A 17,535-nucleotide genomic window follows, 5' to 3' on the forward strand; every position below is an offset into this window, starting at 1 on the left:
GTTAAGCTCCTGTAACCTCCACCACTCTTCCAAGGGGCATTTAAACCGTCTTCTTAAGTTACTGCGACCTCCACAACTTCTCCAATGGGCATTAAAACAATCTTGTTAAGCTACTGTAACCTCCACCATTCTTCCAAGGTGCATTTAAACCGTCTTGTTAAGCTACTGCGACGCACACCACTTCTTCATGGGGCATTAAAACCATCTTGTTAAGCTACTTCAACCTCCACGTCTCTTCCATGGGGCATTAAAACCGTCTTTTTAAGCTAATGCGACCTCCACCACTTTTCCAAGGGGCATTAAAACCGTCTTGTTAAGCTACTGCAACCTCCACGTCTCTTCCAAGGGGCATTAAAACCGTCTTGTTAAGCTACTGCCACCTCCACGTCTCTTCCAAGGGGCATTAAAACCGTCTTGTTAAGCTAATACGACCTCAACCACTTTTTCAAGGAGCATTTAAACCATCTTGTTAAGCTACTGCTATGTCCACGTCTCTTCCAAGGGGCATTAAAACCATCTTGTTAAGCTTCTGCGACCTACATAACACTCCAAGGAGCATTAAAACCGCCTTGTTAAGCTACTGTAACCTCCACCACTCTTCCAAGGGGCATTTAAACAGTCTTGTTAAGCTACTGCAACCTCCACGTCTCTTCCAAGGGGCATTAAAACCGTCTTGTTAAGCTAATGCGACCTACATAACTTCTCCAAGGAGCATTAAAACCGCCTTGTTAAGCTACTGTAACCTCCACCACTCTTCCAAGGGGCATTTAAACTGTCTTGTTAAGCTACTGCAAAATCCACGTCTCTTCCAAGGGGCATTAAAACCGTCTTGTTAAGCTAATGCGACCTCAACCACTTTTTCAAGGAGCATTTAAACCATCTTTTTAAGCTACTGCTATCTCCACGTCTCTTCCAAGGGGCATTAAAACTGTCTTGTTAAGCTACTGCGACCTACATAACTACTCCAAGGAGCATTAAAACCGCCTTGTTAAGCTACTGTAACCTCCACCACTCTTCCAAGGGGCATTTAAACAGTCTTGTTAAGCTACTGCAACCTCCACGTCTCTTCCAAGGGGCATTAAAACCATCTTGTTAAGCTAATGCGACCTCCACCACTTTTCCAAGGGGCATTAAAACTGTCTTGTTAAGCTACTGCAATCTCCACGTCTCTTCCAAGGGGCATTAAAACCGTCTTGTTAAGCTACTGCGACCTACATAACTACTCCAAGGGGCATTAAAACCGTCTTGTTAACCTACTGTAAACTCCACCACTCTTCCAAGGGGCATTTAAACTGTTTGTTAAGCTACTGCAACCTCCACGTCTCTTCCAAGGGGCATTAAAACCGTCTTGTTAAGCTAATGCGACCTCCACCACTTTTCCAAGGGGCATTAAACTGTCTTGTTAAGCTACTGCAACCTTCACGTCTCTTCCAAAGGGCATTAAAACCATCTTGTTAAGCTAATGCGACCTCCACCACTTTTCCAAGGGGCATTAAAACAGTCTTGTTAAGCTATTGCAACCACCACGTCTTTTCCAAGGGGCATTAAAACCGTCTTATTAAGCTAATGCGACCTCCACCACTTTTCCAAGGGGCATTAAAACCAACTTTTTAAGCTACAGCGACCTCCACGTCTCTTCCAAGGGGCATTTAAAATGTCTTGTTAAGCTTCTGCAACCTCCACGTCTCTTCCAAGGGGCATTAAATTCATCTTGTTAAGCTACTGTAACCTCCACCACTTTTCCAACGGGCATTTAAACCGTCTTGTTAAGCTACTGCAAGCTCCACGTCTCTTCCAAGGGGCTTTAAAACCATCTTGTTAAGCTAATGCGACCTCCACCACTTCTCCATGGGGCATTAAAACCGTCTTGTTAAGCTAATGCCACCTCCACCACTTTTCCAAGGAGCAATAAAACCATCTTGTTAAGCTACTGTAACCTCCACCACTTTTCCAAGGGGCATTTTAACCGTCTTTTTAAGTTACTGCGACCTCCACAACTTCTCCAAGGGGCATTAAAACAATCTTGTTAAGCGACTGAAACCTCCACCATTCTTCCAAGGGGCATTTAAACCGTCTTGTTAAGCTACTGCGACGCACACCACTTCTTCATGGGGCATTAAAACCATCTTGTTAAGCTACTGTAAGCTCCACCACTCTTCCAATAGGCATTTAAACCGTCTTGTTAAGCTACTTCAACCTCCACGTCTCTTCCATGGGGCATTAAAACCGTCTTGTTAAGCTAATGCGACCTCCACCACTTTTCCAATGGCCATTGAAGAAGTCTTGTTTAGCTACTGCCACCTCCACGTCTCTTCCAAGGGGCATTAAATTCGTCTTGTTAAGCTAATGCGACCACAGGCACTATTCCAAGGGGCATTAAAACCGTCTTGTTAAGCTACTGTGACCTCCATGTCTTTTCCAAGGGACAATTAAACAATCTTGTCAAGCTACTGCTAACTCCACGTCTTTTCCAAGGGGTATTAAAACCGTATTCTTAAGCTAATGCGACCTCCACCACTTTTCCAAGAGGCATTAATACCGTCTTGTTAAGATACTCTAACCTCCACCACTCTACCAAGGGGCATTTAAACCGTCTTGTTAAACTACTGCAACCTCCACGTCTCTTCGAAGGGGCATTAAAACCGTCTTGTTAAGCTAATGCGACCTCCAGAACTTTTCCAAGGGGCATTAAAAACGTCTTGTGAAGCTACTCCAAACAACATGTCTCTTCCAAGGGGCATTTAAACTGTCTTGTAAAGCTACTGAAACCTCCACGTCTCTTCCAAGGGGCATTAAAACCGCTTTCTTAAGCTAATGCGACCTCCACCACTTCTCCATGGGGCATTAAAACTGTCTTGTTAAGCTACTGTATCCTCCACCACTCTTCCAAGGGGCATTTAAACTGGTTTTTTAAGCTACTGCAACCTCCACGTCTCTTCCTAAGGGCATGAAAACCATCTTATTAAGCTAATGCGACCTCCACCACTTTTCCAAGGGGCATTAAAACCGTCTTGTTAAGCTACTGCGACCTCCTTGTCTCTTCCAATTGTCATTTAAACCATCTTGTTAAGCTACTGTATCCTCCATTTCTCTTCCAAGGGGCATTAAAACCATATTGTTAAGCTAATGCGACCTCTACCACTTTTCCAAGGAGCATTAATATCGTCTTGTTAAGCTACTGCGACCTCCAAGTCTCTTCCAAGGGGCATTTAAACCATCTTGTTAAGCTACTGCAACATCCACATCTCTTCCAAGGGGCATTAAACAGTCTTGTTAAGCTACTGCGACCTCCACACTTCTCCAAGAGGCATGAAACCGTCTTGTTAAGCTACTGTAACCTCCACCACTCTTCCAAGGGGCATTTAAACCAACTTGTTAAGCTAATTGTAACGGGTCTGGGGGGTGGAACCTCTGGGCTACAATACAAGGGGGCGGTCCTTGTAAGGGAGCGGGTGGCGACCAGGCAGGTAGTCACAGGAGGTGACCAGGACAGTCTCTGGGTGTACGGGCAGGAGGACACGGCAAGTGATCGGGGCAGTCTCTGGATAAAGGGTAGGTACGACCTGTGATGGCTGAACCTCCAGGTAGGCTAGCAAGGCAGATGAAGAATGTGTGCTCCCAGGTGAGCAAGCGAGAGTCTCTGGAATAGCAGGTGGTCACAGCACGTGACGGCGGAGCCTCCAGGTAGGCAAGCAGGCAGGTAACGGAGAAGCGCTCCCAGGTGAGCGGGCAAGAGTCTCAGGAATAGCTGGTGGTCACAGCACGTGACAGCGGAGCCTCCGGGCAGGCAAGCAGGCAGGTAGCGGAGAAGCGCTCCCAGGTGAGCGGGCAAGAGTCTCTGGAATAGCTGGTGGTCACAGCACGTGACAGCGGAGCCTCCGGGTAGGCAAGCATGCAGGTAGCGGAGAAGCGCTCCCAGGTGAGCGGGCAAGAGTCTGGAGTAGCTGGTGGTCACAGCACGTGACAGCGGAGCCTCCGGGCAGGCAAGCAGGCAGGTAACGGAGAAGCGCTCCCAGGTGAGCGGGCAAGCTGGTCCATAGACAGACTGACCGGAGTTGTAAGGCAGACCGTCGGACCTCAGGCAAGCAGGCAGGTAGCTGAGGTGCGCTCCCAGGTGAGCGGGCAGGCTGGTCCTTAGACAGACTGACAGGAGTAGTAAGGCAGACCGTCGGACCTCAGACTAGCAGACAGGTAGCAAGTAATCAGGCAGGAATCTGACAGGTAACTGGCAGGTAACTGGCAACGGGACCTGAGGGCTGAAGCACAGGTGAGACACAGGTGCAAACAACATTGCTCGGGCACCTCCATTTTGGAGGAGGTGCCTTATATATGATGAAGTCCTCCGGCCATTGGCCGGGGACTCCTTAGGACGGCGCGCGCGGCCCCTTTAAGAGGAGGGGAGCGCACGCGCGCGCGCCCTAAGCACAGGGGCCGGAAAGGAGCGCGCGCTGAGAGCAGAGCGGGAGGAGGACGCCGGGAAGGAGCGCGCGCTGACAGCAGAGCGGGAGAGGGACGCCGGGCACGGGGCAGAGCGGTGAGGGGAGCAGCGTCCCTGCCTAGCAGAGGGCAGGGACGCCGGCACTACAGTACCCCCCCCTTTAGGCCCCCCCTTTTTTAATCCAGACAGAAATTTAGCTAGGATGAGAGGGGCATGGATGTTCTCCCGGGGCTCCCACGTTCTCTCCTCAGGACCAAACCCCTTCCAATCTACCAGAAAAAAGGTCTTTCCTCTTACCCTTTTGGTGGCAAGAATGTTCTCTACCTCAAACTCGTCCTCAGCAGAAACCGGAGCAGGAGGCGTACCTGTAGACTTGGAAAAAGAGTTAAGTACCACATTTTTGAGGAGAGATACATGGAAGGAGTTAGGGATCCGTAAGTTGGCCGGGAGTTTCAATTTATAGGCCACCGGGTTGATCTGACTGATGACCTCCAGAGGACCGATGAACCGAGGCCCTAACTTGTAAGAAGGTATCTTGAGTCGAACATATTTAGATGAGAGCCAGACCTTATCTCCTGGACGAAATTGAGGAGGATCCAGGCGTTTTTTGTCAGCGTGTCTTTTCATCCGTTCGGACGACTGAAGGAGTGCGGATCGGGTACTCTCCCAAATGGAGGAAAATTTGCTAACGAGAGATTCCGCAGCCGGGTTGTCCACCGAGGTGGAGACAGGAAAAGGAATCCGAGGATGCTGACCAAAGACTACAAAAAACGGGGATTTGGAGGAGGATTCGCTCTCGTGATTATTGTAAGAGAACTCGGCCCATGGTAGGAGATCCACCCAGTCAGAATGGTGGGCATTAACGAAGTGCCGGAGGTAACTGGTCAGGTTCTGATTGATCCGCTCCACTTGTCCATTGGACTGTGGGTGGTAAGCGGAAGAGAAGTCCAGGGTGACGTCTAGTAGTTTACAAGTGGCTCTCCAGAAGCGTGAGGTGAACTGTACCCCACGATCCGACACGATGTGGAGGGGCAGGCCATGAAGACGGAAGATGTGACGAATAAAGTCTCTAGCTAGCTCGGGTGCAGACGGGAGGCCTGGCAGGGGAACGAAATGAGCCATCTTGGAGAAGCGGTCAGCGACCACCCAAATGACCGTACAACCGGCAGAGAGTGGGAGGTCAGTTATGAAGTCCATTGCAATATGCTGCCAGGGGGCAGCAGGTACTGGGAGCTGAAGGAGGCGACCGGCTGGCAGATGTCTCGGAACCTTGTTGCGGGCGCAGGACACACAGGCAGAAACAAAGTCTATTACATCCTTGTGCAGGGTAGGCCACCAGTAGTGCCGGGAAATAAGCTGGAGGGTCTTCTTCTGACCAGCGTGGCCAGCCAGTTTAGACGAGTGACCCCAGTGAAGGATCTTCTCCCGATCAGGTACTGATACGAACGTCTTTCCGGGAGGGAGACGATTTAGACTCACGGGAGCCACCTGCATTACTCTGGCGGGATCGATGATGTGTTTCGGATCTTCCTCGAGATCAGATACCAGAAAGGATCGAGACAAGGCGTCCGCCTTGACGTTTTTGTCAGCCGGGCGAAAATGAAGGACAAAATCAAAACGAGCAAAAAACAAGGACCACCGGGCTTGGCGCGGGTTAAGTCTCTGGGCATGCTGGAGGTAAGCCAAGTTCTTGTGGTCAGTGTAAATTATTACCGGGTGAAGAGCCCCCTCAAGCAGGTAACGCCACTCCTCCAATGCCAGTTTGATGGCCAATAACTCTCGATCTCCTATGGAATAATTGCGCTCTGAGGAGGAGAAGAGTTTAGAGAAGATGCCGCAAGTTACCATCCTCCCGGAAGAAGATTTTTGAGTAAGTACCGCTCCAGCTCCAGAGGAGGAGGCGTCCACTTCCAGGAAGAACTGCTTGTTGCCGTCCGGGCGATGCAGCACCGGGGCGGAAGAGAAGGCCTGTTTTAAGGAAAGAAAGGCTTCTTCTGCTTCGGGCGGCCACTCTTTGGGATTAGTACCCTTACGGGTGAGCGCGGAAATTGGGGCAGTCCGGGAAGAGAAGTGTGGTATGAAGAGGCGGTAGTAGTTGGCGAAGCCCAGGAACCGCTGAATGGCCTTCAACCCCTCCGGTCGGGGCCATTTCTCGATGGCAGACAGTTTCTCTGGATCCATTCGTAGGCCGGTCTGAGAAATAATGTAGCCCAAAAACGGAAGCGAGGTCTGCTCAAAGAGGCACTTCTCGTATTTAGCGAAGAGGTGATTCTGCCTGAGCCTGAGCAGGACCTGACGAACGTCCCTCCGGTGAGTCTGGAGATCCGGAGAGAAGACCAAGATGTCGTCCAGGTACACCACTACGCAGGAGTAGAGAAGGTCCCGGAAGATGTCATTGACCAACTCTTGAAAGACGGCAGGAGCGTTACAGAGACCAAAGGGCATTACCAGGTATTCATAGTGGCCGTCCCGGGTGTTGAATGCCGTCTTCCATTCATCCCCCTGACGGATACGAACCAGGTTGTACGCCCCACAGAGGTCTAGTTTGGTGAAGATTCTAGCCCCCCTCAGACGATCAAATAATTCTGGAATGAGCGGAAGGGGGTACTTATTCTTCACCGTGATCTGGTTTAGGCCTCTATAGCCTATACAGGGACGGAGAGAGCCGTCCTTCTTTTTGTCGAAAAAGAAGCCGGCTCCCGCCGGGGAGGTAGATTTCCGGATGAATCCCCTGGCCAGATTCTCCTCAATATATTCGGACATAGACCGGGTCTCAGCAGCGGATAAAGGATAAATACGCCCACGGGGAGGAGTAGTACCGGGTAACAGGTCGATGGGACAGTCGTATGGTCTATGAGGGGGTAATGTCTCTGCCTCCTTTTTATTAAAGACATCAGCATAAGACCAATAAGGAATCGGAAGTCCAGGTAGATTAGCTGGGGTAGGAGAGGGACGGACGGGATGGACGGGAACCAGGCAGGTCTTATGACAGTCTTGTCCCCAGCGAAGGACTTCTCCGGTTTGCCAGTCAAGAACGGGTGCATGTTTCTGGAGCCAAGGCAGACCTAGCAAGAGGGCGTGAGAGAGTCCAGGCAGAACATGAAAGGAGATACTTTCAGAATGCAGCATTCCCACCTGCAGAGTAATGGATTCGGTGATGAGTTGGATGGGACGTGGTAAGAGCCCCCCATCCACGGCAGCCACAGACAAGGGTACAGCCAGAGGTTTGGTGGGGATGCGGTATTCCTCTACCAGGGACTGTGAAATAAGATTCCCGGCTGCTCCAGAGTCCAGTTGGGCTAGTTCGAAATAACGGTTCTCCCCGTAGACGATTGAAACTGACAACAGCAGGGATGGAGAGGATTTATTCTTGTCTAGGTGGACCTCTCTGAGCGAACCTAGACACAGGCGTTTCCCGACCTCTCCGGGCAGGCACGGATCCGGTGCTCCTTACTGCCACAGTAGAAGCAGGTCCCCTCGGCACGGCGTAAGTCCTGACGGGTCTTGACCATCTTGGTCTGGTCGACCTGCATAGGCTCAGGAGGGTGTACCTGGTTAGAGACAGAAGGAGTGACGGGTTTCTGAAAAGTAGGAGCTAGACGTAGTAACCTCCTCTCACGGGTGACCTCTCTGGCACGCTCCTGGAACCGTAGGTCAATCCGGGTGGCAAGAGTTATTAAGTCATCGAGAGTGGTAGGAATGTCCCGACCGGCAAGTTCATCTTTAATACGGCCGGACAGACCCTCCCAGAAGACGGAAACCAGAGCGTCGTTATCCCAGGCCAGCTCCGAGGCAAGGGTACGGAACCGTATGGCATATTGGCCCACGGTGAGGCTTTCCTGACGGAGGCGTAGCAATGATGATGCGGATGAGGTCTTCCGTCCGGGTTCGTCGAAGACTTTCCGGAAAGCCGTGAGAAAAGCAGGCAAGTTGGACACCAGGGGGTCTCCTCTCTCCCACAGAGGATTTAGCCAGGCCAGAGCCTCCCCGGTGAGATGGGACATGATGAATGCAATTTTGGCTCGGTCGGAGTTAAACTGGTGGGACAATAGTTCAAAGTGCAGGGTGCACTCATTTATGAAGCCCCGAGCCTGGACGGAGTCGCCTCCGAAGCGAGGAGGTGCAGAAAGCCGGGGTCCGGGGTAGGATACCATGGTATTAGTGGGCAGCGGAGCTGCCGGATTGCGAGACATGGCACTGGCGGAGGTTGTCGGTGGAGTAGTCAGAGTGTCCAGGCGAGTATTGACATTCCGCAGGTGACCCAGGATGGACTCCTGTTGGGACCTTTGACGGGACAGTTCATGACACAGGTCCGAGAGCGAGGGAGCTTGGGTGCCACCGGGTTCCATGGCCCGAGCAAACTGTAACGGGTCTGGGAGCCGGAACCTCTGGGCTACAATACAAGGGGGCGGTCCTTGTAAGGGAGCGGGTGGCGACCAGGCAGGTAGTCACAGGAGGTGACCAGGACAGTCTCTGGGTGTACGGGCAGGAGGACACGGCAAGTGATCGGGGCAGTCTCTGGATAAAGGGTAGGTACGACCTGTGATGGCTGAACCTCCAGGTAGGCTAGCAAGGCAGATGAAGAATGTGTGCTCCCAGGTGAGCAAGCGAGAGTCTCTGGAATAGCAGGTGGTCACAGCACGTGACGGCGGAGCCTCCAGGTAGGCAAGCAGGCAGGTAACGGAGAAGCGCTCCCAGGTGAGCAGGCAAGAGTCTCAGGAATAGCTGGTGGTCACAGCACGTGACAGCGGAGCCTCCGGGCAGGCAAGCAGGCAGGTAGCGGAGAAGCGCTCCCAGGTGAGCGGGCAAGAGTCTCTGGAATAGCTGGTGGTCACAGCACGTGACAGCGGAGCCTCCGGGTAGGCAAGCAGGCAGGTAGCGGAGAAGCGCTCCCAGGTGAGCGGGCAAGAGTCTGGAGTAGCTGGTGGTCACAGCACGTGACAGCGGAGCCTCCGGGCAGGCAAGCAGGCAGGTAACGGAGAAGCGCTCCCAGGTGAGCGGGCAAGCTGGTCCATAGACAGACTGACCGGAGTTGTAAGGCAGACCGTCGGACCTCAGGCAAGCAGGCAGGTAGCTGAGGTGCGCTCCCAGGTGAGCGGGCAGGCTGGTCCTTAGACAGACTGACAGGAGTAGTAAGGCAGACCGTCGGACCTCAGACTAGCAGACAGGTAGCAAGTAATCAGGCAGGAATCTGACAGGTAACTGGCAGGTAACTGGCAACGGGACCTGAGGGCTGAAGCACAGGTGAGACACAGGTGCAAACAACATTGCTCGGGCACCTCCATTTTGGAGGAGGTGCCTTATATATGATGAAGTCCTCCGGCCATTGGCCGGGGACTCCTTAGGACGGCGCGCGCGGCCCCTTTAAGAGGAGGGGAGCGTGCGCGCGCGCGCCCTAAGCACAGGGGCCGGGAAGGAGCGCGAGCTGAGAGCAGAGCGGGAGGAGGACGCCGGGAAGGAGCGCGCGCTGACAGCAGAGCGGGAGAGGGACGCCGGGCACGGGGCAGAGCGGTGAGGGGAGCAGCGTCCCTGCCTAGCAGAGGACAGGGACGCCGGCACTACACTAATGAACCTCCATGTCTCTTCAAAGGGGCTTTTAAACTGTCTTGTTAAGCTAATGCGACCTCCAGCACTTTTCCAAGGATTATTTAAACCGTCTTGTTAAGCTACTGCAACCTCCACGACTCTTCCAAGGGGCATTAAAACCGTCTTCTTAAGCTACTGCAAACTCCACCACTTCTCCAAGTGGTATTAAAAACGTCTTGTTAAGCTACTGCAACCTCCACGTCTATTCCAAGGGGCATTAAAACCATCTTGTTAAGCTACTGCAACCTCCACGTCTCTTCCAAGGGGCAATAAAACAGTCTTGTTAAGTTATTTCAACCTCCACCACTTCTCCAAGGGGCATTAAAATCGTCTTGTTAAGCTACTGCAACCACCATGTCTCTTACAAGGGGCATTAAAACAATCTTGTTAAGCTAATGCAACCTCCACCGCTGTTCCAAGGGGCATTAAAACCATCTTGTTAAGCTACTGCAACCTCCATGTCTCTTCCAAGGGGCATTTAAACCGTCTTGTAAAGCTACTTCAACCTCCACGTCTCTTTCAAGGGGCATTAAAACCGTCTTGTTAAGCTAATGCGACCTCCAAAACTTTTTCATGGAGCATTTAAACCGTCTTGTTAAGCTACTGCAATCTCCACGTCTCTTCCAAGGGGCATTAAAACCGTCTTGTTAAGCTACTGCGACCTACATAACTACGCCAAGGGGCATTAAAACCATCTTGTTAAGCTACTGTAACCTCCACCACTCTTCCAAGGGGCATTTAAACTGTCTTGTTAAGCTACTGCAACCTCCACGTCTCTTCCAAGGGGCATTAAAACCGTCTTGTTAAGCTAATGCGACCTCCACCCCTTTTCCAAGGGGCATTAAAATGTCTTCTTAAGCTACTGCAACCTCCACGTCTGTTCCAAAGGGCATTAAAACGGTCTTGTTAAGCTAATGCGACCTCCACGTCTCTCCCAAGGGGCATTAAAACTGTCTTGTTAAGCTACTGCCACCTCCACGTCTCTTCCAAGGGGCATTAAAACCGTCTTTTAAGCTAATGCAACAACGACCACTTTTCCAAGGGGCATTAAAACAGTCTTGTTAAGCTATTGCAACCACCACGTTTTTTCAAAGGGGCATTAAAACCGTCTTGTTAAGCTAATACGACCTCGACCACTTTTTCCAAGGGGCATTAAAACCAACTTGTTAAGCTACTGCGACCTCCATGTCTCTTCCAAGGGGCATTTAAAATGTCTTGTTAAGCTTCTGCAACCTCCACGTCTCTTTCAAGGGGCATTAAAACCGTCTTGTTAAGCTAATGCGACCTCCAAAACTTTTTCATGGAGCATTTAAACCGTCTTGTTAAGCTACTGCAATCTCCACGTCTCTTCCAAGGGGCATTAAAACCGTCTTGTTAAGCTACTGCGACCTACATAACTACGCCAAGGGGCATTAAAACCATCTTGTTAAGCTACTGTAACCTCCACCACTCTTCCAAGGGGCATTTAAACTGTCTTTTTAAGCTACTGCAACCTCCACGTCTCTTCCAAGGGGCATTAAAACCGTCTTGTTAAGCTAATGCGACCTCCACCCCTTTTCCAAGGGGCATTAAAATGTCTTCTTAAGCTACTGCAACCTCCACGTCTGTTCCAAAGGGCATTAAAACGGTCTTGTTAAGCTAATGCGACCTCCACGTCTCTCCCAAGGGGCATTAAAACTGTCTTGTTAAGCTACTGCCACCTCCACGTCTCTTCCAAGGGGCATTAAAACCGTCTTTTAAGCTAATGCAACAACGACCACTTTTCCAAGGGGCATTAAAACAGTCTTGTTAAGCTATTGCAACCACCACGTTTTTTCAAAGGGGCATTAAAACCGTCTTGTTAAGCTAATACGACCTCGACCACTTTTTCCAAGGGGCATTAAAACCAACTTGTTAAGCTACTGCGACCTCCATGTCTCTTCCAAGGGGCATTTAAAATGTCTTGTTAAGCTTCTGCAACCTCCACGTCTCTTTCAAGGGGCATTAAAACCGTCTTGTTAAGCTAATGCGACCTCCAAAACTTTTTCATGGAGCATTTAAACCGTCTTGTTAAGCTACTGCAATCTCCACGTCTCTTCCAAGGGGCATTAAAACCGTCTTGTTAAGCTACTGCGACCTACATAACTACGCCAAGGGGCATTAAAACCATCTTGTTAAGCTACTGTAACCTCCACCACTCTTCCAAGGGGCATTTAAACTGTCTTTTTAAGCTACTGCAACCTCCACGTCTCTTCTAAGGGGCATTAAAACGTCTTGTTAAGCTAATGCGACCTCCACCACTTTTCCAAGGGGCATTAAACTGTCTTGTTAAGCTACTGCAACCTCCACGTCTGTTCCAAAGGGCATTAAAACGGTCTTATTAAGCTAAAGCGACCTCCACGTCTCTTCCAAGGGGCATTAAAACTGTCTTGTTAAGCTACTGCCACCTCTACGTCTCTTCCAAGGGGCATTAAAACCGTCTTTTAAGCTAATGCAACAACCACCACTTTTCCAAGGGGCATTAAAACAGTCTTGTTAAGCTATTGCAACCACCACGTTTTTTCAAAGGGGCATTAAAACCGTCTTGTTAAGCTAATACGACCTCCACCACTTTTTCCAAGGGGCATTAAAACCAACTTGTTAAGCTACTGCGACCTCCATGTCTCTTCCAAGGGGCATTTAAAATGTCTTGTTAAGCTCCTGCAACCTCCACGTCTCTTTCAAGGGGCATTAAAACCATCTTGTTAAGCTAATGCGACCTCCACCACTTTTCCAACGGGCATTAAAACCGTCTTGTTAAGCTACTGCAAGCTCCACGTCTCTTCCAAGGGGCTTTAAAACCGTCTTGTTAAGCTAATGCGACCTCCACCACTTCTCCATGGGGCATTAAAACCGTCTTGTTAAGCTAATGTAACCTCCACCACTTCTCCAAGGAGCATTAAAACCATCTTGTTAAGCTACTGTATCCTCCACCACTCTTCCAAGGGGCATTTAAACCGTCTTCTTAAGTTACTGCGACCTCCACAACTTCTCCAAGGGGAATTAAAACAATCTTGTTAAGCTACTGTAACCTCCACCATTCTTTTAAGGGGTCATTTAAACCGTCTTGTTAAGCTACTGCGACGCCCACCACTTCTTCATGGGGCATTAAAACCATCTTGTTAAGCTACTGTAAGCTCCACCACTCTTCCAAGGGGCATTTAAACCATCTTGTTAAGCTACTTCAACCTCCACGTCTCTTCTATGGGGCATTAAAACCGTCTTGTTAAGCTACTGCAACCTCCACGTCTCTTCCAAGGGGCATTAAAACTGTCTTGTTAAGCTACTGCCACCTCCACGTCTCTTCCAAGGGGCATTAAATTTGTCTTGTTAAGCTAATGCAACCACAGCCACTATTCCAAGGGGCATTAAAACCGTCTTGTTAAGCTACTGCGACCTCCATGTCTTTTCCAAGGGACAATTAAACCATCTTGTTAAGCTACTGCTAACTCCACGTCTTTTCCAAGGGGTATTAAAACCGTCTTCTTAAGCTAATGCGACCTCCACCACTTTTCCAAGAGGCATTAATACCGTCTTGTTAAGCTACTGTAACCTCCACCACTCTACCAAGGGGCATTTAAACCATCTTGTTAAGCTACTTCAACCTCAATGTCTATTCCAAGGGGCATTAAAACTGTCTTGTTAAGCTAATGCGACCTCCAGAACTTTTCCAAGTGGCATTAAAAACGTCTTGTTAAGCTACTCCAACCAATATATCTCTTCCAAGGGACATTAAAACCTTCTTGTTAAGCTAATGCAACCTCCATCACTTTTGCAAGGGCATAAAAACCATCTTGTTAAGCTACTGCCACCTCCGTGTCTCTTCCAAGGGGCATTTAAACCGTCTTGTAAAGCTACTGAAACCTCCACGTCTCTTCCAAGGTGCATTAAAACCGTCTTGTTAAGCTAATGCGACCTCCACCACTCTTCCAAGGGGCATTTAGACTGTCTTGTTAAGCTACTGCAACCTCCACGTCTCTTCCAAGGGGCATTAAAACCGTCTTGTTAAGCTAATGCGACCTCCACCACTTTTCCAAGGGGCATTATAACTGTCTTGTTAAGCTACTGCAACCTCCACGTCTCTTCCAAGGGGCATTAAAACCGTCTTGTTAAGCTAATGTGACCTCCACCACTTCTCCAAGGAGCATTAAAACCGTCTTGTTAAGCTTCTGTAACCTCCACCACTCTTCCAAGGGGCAGAAAAACAGTCTTTTTAAGCTACTGCGACGCCCACCACTACTTCATGGGGCATTAAAACCGTCTTGTTAAGCTACTGTAACCTCCATCTCTCTTCCAAGAGTCATTTAAACGTCTTGTTAAGCTACTGCAACCTCCACGTCTTTTCCATGGGGCATTAAAACCATCTTGTTAAGCCAATGCGACCCCCACCACTTTTCCAAGGGGCATTAAAACCATCTTGTTAAGCTAATGCGACCTCCACATCTCTTCCAAGGGGCATTAAAACCGTCTTCTTAAGCTACTGCAACCTCCACGTCTCTTCCAAGGAGCATTAAATCCATCTTGTTAAGCTTATGCGACAACCGCCACTATTCCAAGGGGCATTAAAAACCGTCTTGTTAAGCTACTGCGACCTCTATGTCTCTTCCAAGGGACATTTAAGCCATCTTGTTAAGCTACTGCTAACTCCACGTCTTTTCCAAGGGGTATTAAAACTGTCTTCTTAATCTAATGCGACCTCCACCACTTTTCCAAGAGGCATTAAAACCGTCTTATTAAGCTACTGTAACCTCCGCCACTCTTCCAAGGGGCATTTAAACCATCTTGTTAAGCTATTGCAACATCCACGTCTCTTCCAAGGGCCATTAAAACCGTCTTGTAAAGCTAATGCGACCTCCACCACTTTTCCAAGGGGCATTAAAATGGTCTTGTTAAGCTACTGCAACCACCATGTCTCTTCCAAGGGGCATTAAAACCGTCTTGTTAAGCTATTGCGACCTCAACCACTTTTTCAAGTAGCATTTAAACCGTCTTGTTAAGCTTCTGCAATCTCCACGTCTCTTCCAAGGGGCATTAAAACCGTCTTGTTAAGCTACTGCGACCTACAAAACTACTCCAAGGAGCATTAAAACTGTCTTGTTGAGCTACTGCAACCTCCACGTCTCTTCCATGGGGCGTTAAAACCTTCTTGTTAAGCTAATGCGACCTCCACCCCTTTTCCAAGGGGCATTAAAACCGTATTGTTAAGCTACTGCAACCACCACGTCTCTTCCAAGGGGCATTAAAACAGTCTTGTTAAGCTAATGCGACCTACACCACTTTTCCAAGGGGCATTAAAACCATCTTGTTAAGCTACTGCGACCTCCATGTCTCTTCCAAGGGGCATTTAAACTGTCTTGTAAAGCTACTGCAACCTCCACGTCTCTTCCAAGGGGCATTAAAACCGTCTTCTTAAGCTAATGTGACCTCCACCACTCTCCAAGGAGCATTAAAACCGTCTTGTTAAGCTACTGTAGCCTCCTTCACTCTTCCAAGGGGCGTTTAAACCATCTTGTTAAGTTACTGCGACCTCCACCACTTTTCCAAGGGGCATTAAAACCGTCTTGTTAAGCTACTGCAGCCTCCACGTCTCTTCCAAGGGGCATGAAAACCGTCTTGTTAAGCTAATTTGACCTCCACCACTTCTCCAAGGAGCATTAAAACCGTCTTGTTAAGCTACTGTAACCTCCTTCACTCTTCCAAGGGGCGTTTAAACCATCTTGTTAAGTTACTGCGACCTCCACCACTTTTCCAAGGAGCATTAAAACCGTCTTGTTAAGCTTCTGTAACCTCCACCACTCTTCCAAGGGGCAGGAAAACCGTCTTGTTAAGCTACTGCAACGCCCACCACTACTTCATGGGGCAATAAAACCGTCTTGTTAAGCTACTGCAACCTCCATGTCTTTTCCATGGGGCATTAAAACCATCTTGTGAAGCTAATGCGACACCCACCACTTTTCCAAGGCGCATTAAAACCGTCTTGTTAAGCTACTGCGACCCCCACATCTCTTCCACGAGGCATTAAAACCGTCTTGTTAAGCTACTGCAACCTCCACGTCTCTTCCAAGGGGCATTAAATCCATCTTGTTAAGCTAATGCGACCATCGCCATTATTCCAAGGGGCATTAAAACCGTCTTGTTAAGCTACTGCGACCTCTATGTCTCTTCCAAGGGGCATTAAAACCGTCTTGTTAAGCTACTGTAACCTCCATCACTCTTTCAAGAGGCATTTAAACCGTCTTGTTAAGCTACTGCAACCTCCATGTCTTTTCCATGGGGCATTAAAACCATCTTGTTAAGCTAATGCGACCCCCACCACTTTTCCAAGGGGCATTAAAACCGTCTTGTTAAGCTACTGCGACCCCCACGTCTCTTCCACGGGGCATTAAAACCGTCTTGTTAAGCTACTTCAACCTCCACGTCTCTTCCAAGGGGCATTAAATCCATCTTGTTAAGCTAATGCGACCATCGCTATTATTTCAAGGGGCATTAAAACCGTCTTGTTAAGCTACTGCGACCTCTATGTCTCTTCCAAGGGGTATTAAAACCGTCTTGTTAAGCTACTGTAACCTCCACCACTCTTCCAAGGGGCATTTAAACCATCTTGTTAAGCTTCTGAAACCTCCACGTCTCTTCCAAGGGGCATTAAAACCGTCTTGTAAAACTAATGCGACCTCCTCCACTTTTCCAATGGGCATTTAAATCGACTTGTTAAGCTACTGCAACCTCCACGTCTCTTCCAAGGGGCATTAAAACCGTCTTGTTAAGCTAATGTGACCTCCACCACTTCTCCAAGGAGCATTAAAACCGTCTTGTTAAGCTTCTGTAACCTCCAACACTCTTCCAAGGGGCAGAAAAACAGTCTTTTTAAGCTACTGCGACGCCCACCACTACTTCATGGGGCATTAAAACCGTCTTGTTAAGCTACTGTAACCTCCATCTCTCTTCCAAGAGTCATTTAAACCGTCTTGTTAAGCTACTGCAACCTCCACGTCTTTTCCATGGGGCATTAAAACCATCTTGTTAAGCTAATGCGACCCCCACCACTTTTCCAAGGGGCATTAAAACCATCTTGTTAAGCCAATGCGACCTCCACATCTCTTCCAAGGGGCATTAAAACCGTCTTCTTAAGCTACTGCAACCTCCACGTCTCTTCCAAGGAGCATTAAATCCATCTTGTTAAGCTTATGCGACAACCGCCACTATTCCAAGGGGCATTAAAAACCGTCTTGTTAAGCTACTGCGACCTCTATGTCTCTTCCAAGGGACATTTAAGCCATCTTGTTAAGCTACTGCTAACTCCACGTCTTTTCCAAGGGGTATTAAAACTGTCTTCTTAATCTAATGCGACCTCCACCACTTTTCCAAGAGGCATTAAAACCGTCTTATTAAGCTACTGTAACCTCCGCCACTCTTCCAAGGGGCATTTAAACCATCTTGTTAAGCTATTGCAACATCCACGTCTCTTCCAAGGGCCATTAAAACCGTCTTGTAAA

The sequence above is a fragment of the Phyllobates terribilis genome, unplaced genomic scaffold (genome assembly GCF_046119375.1).
Source record: "Phyllobates terribilis strain yellow unplaced genomic scaffold, ASM4611937v1 Scaffold_1__5_contigs__length_1240528914, whole genome shotgun sequence".
Lineage (NCBI taxonomy): Eukaryota > Metazoa > Chordata > Amphibia > Anura > Dendrobatidae > Phyllobates > Phyllobates terribilis.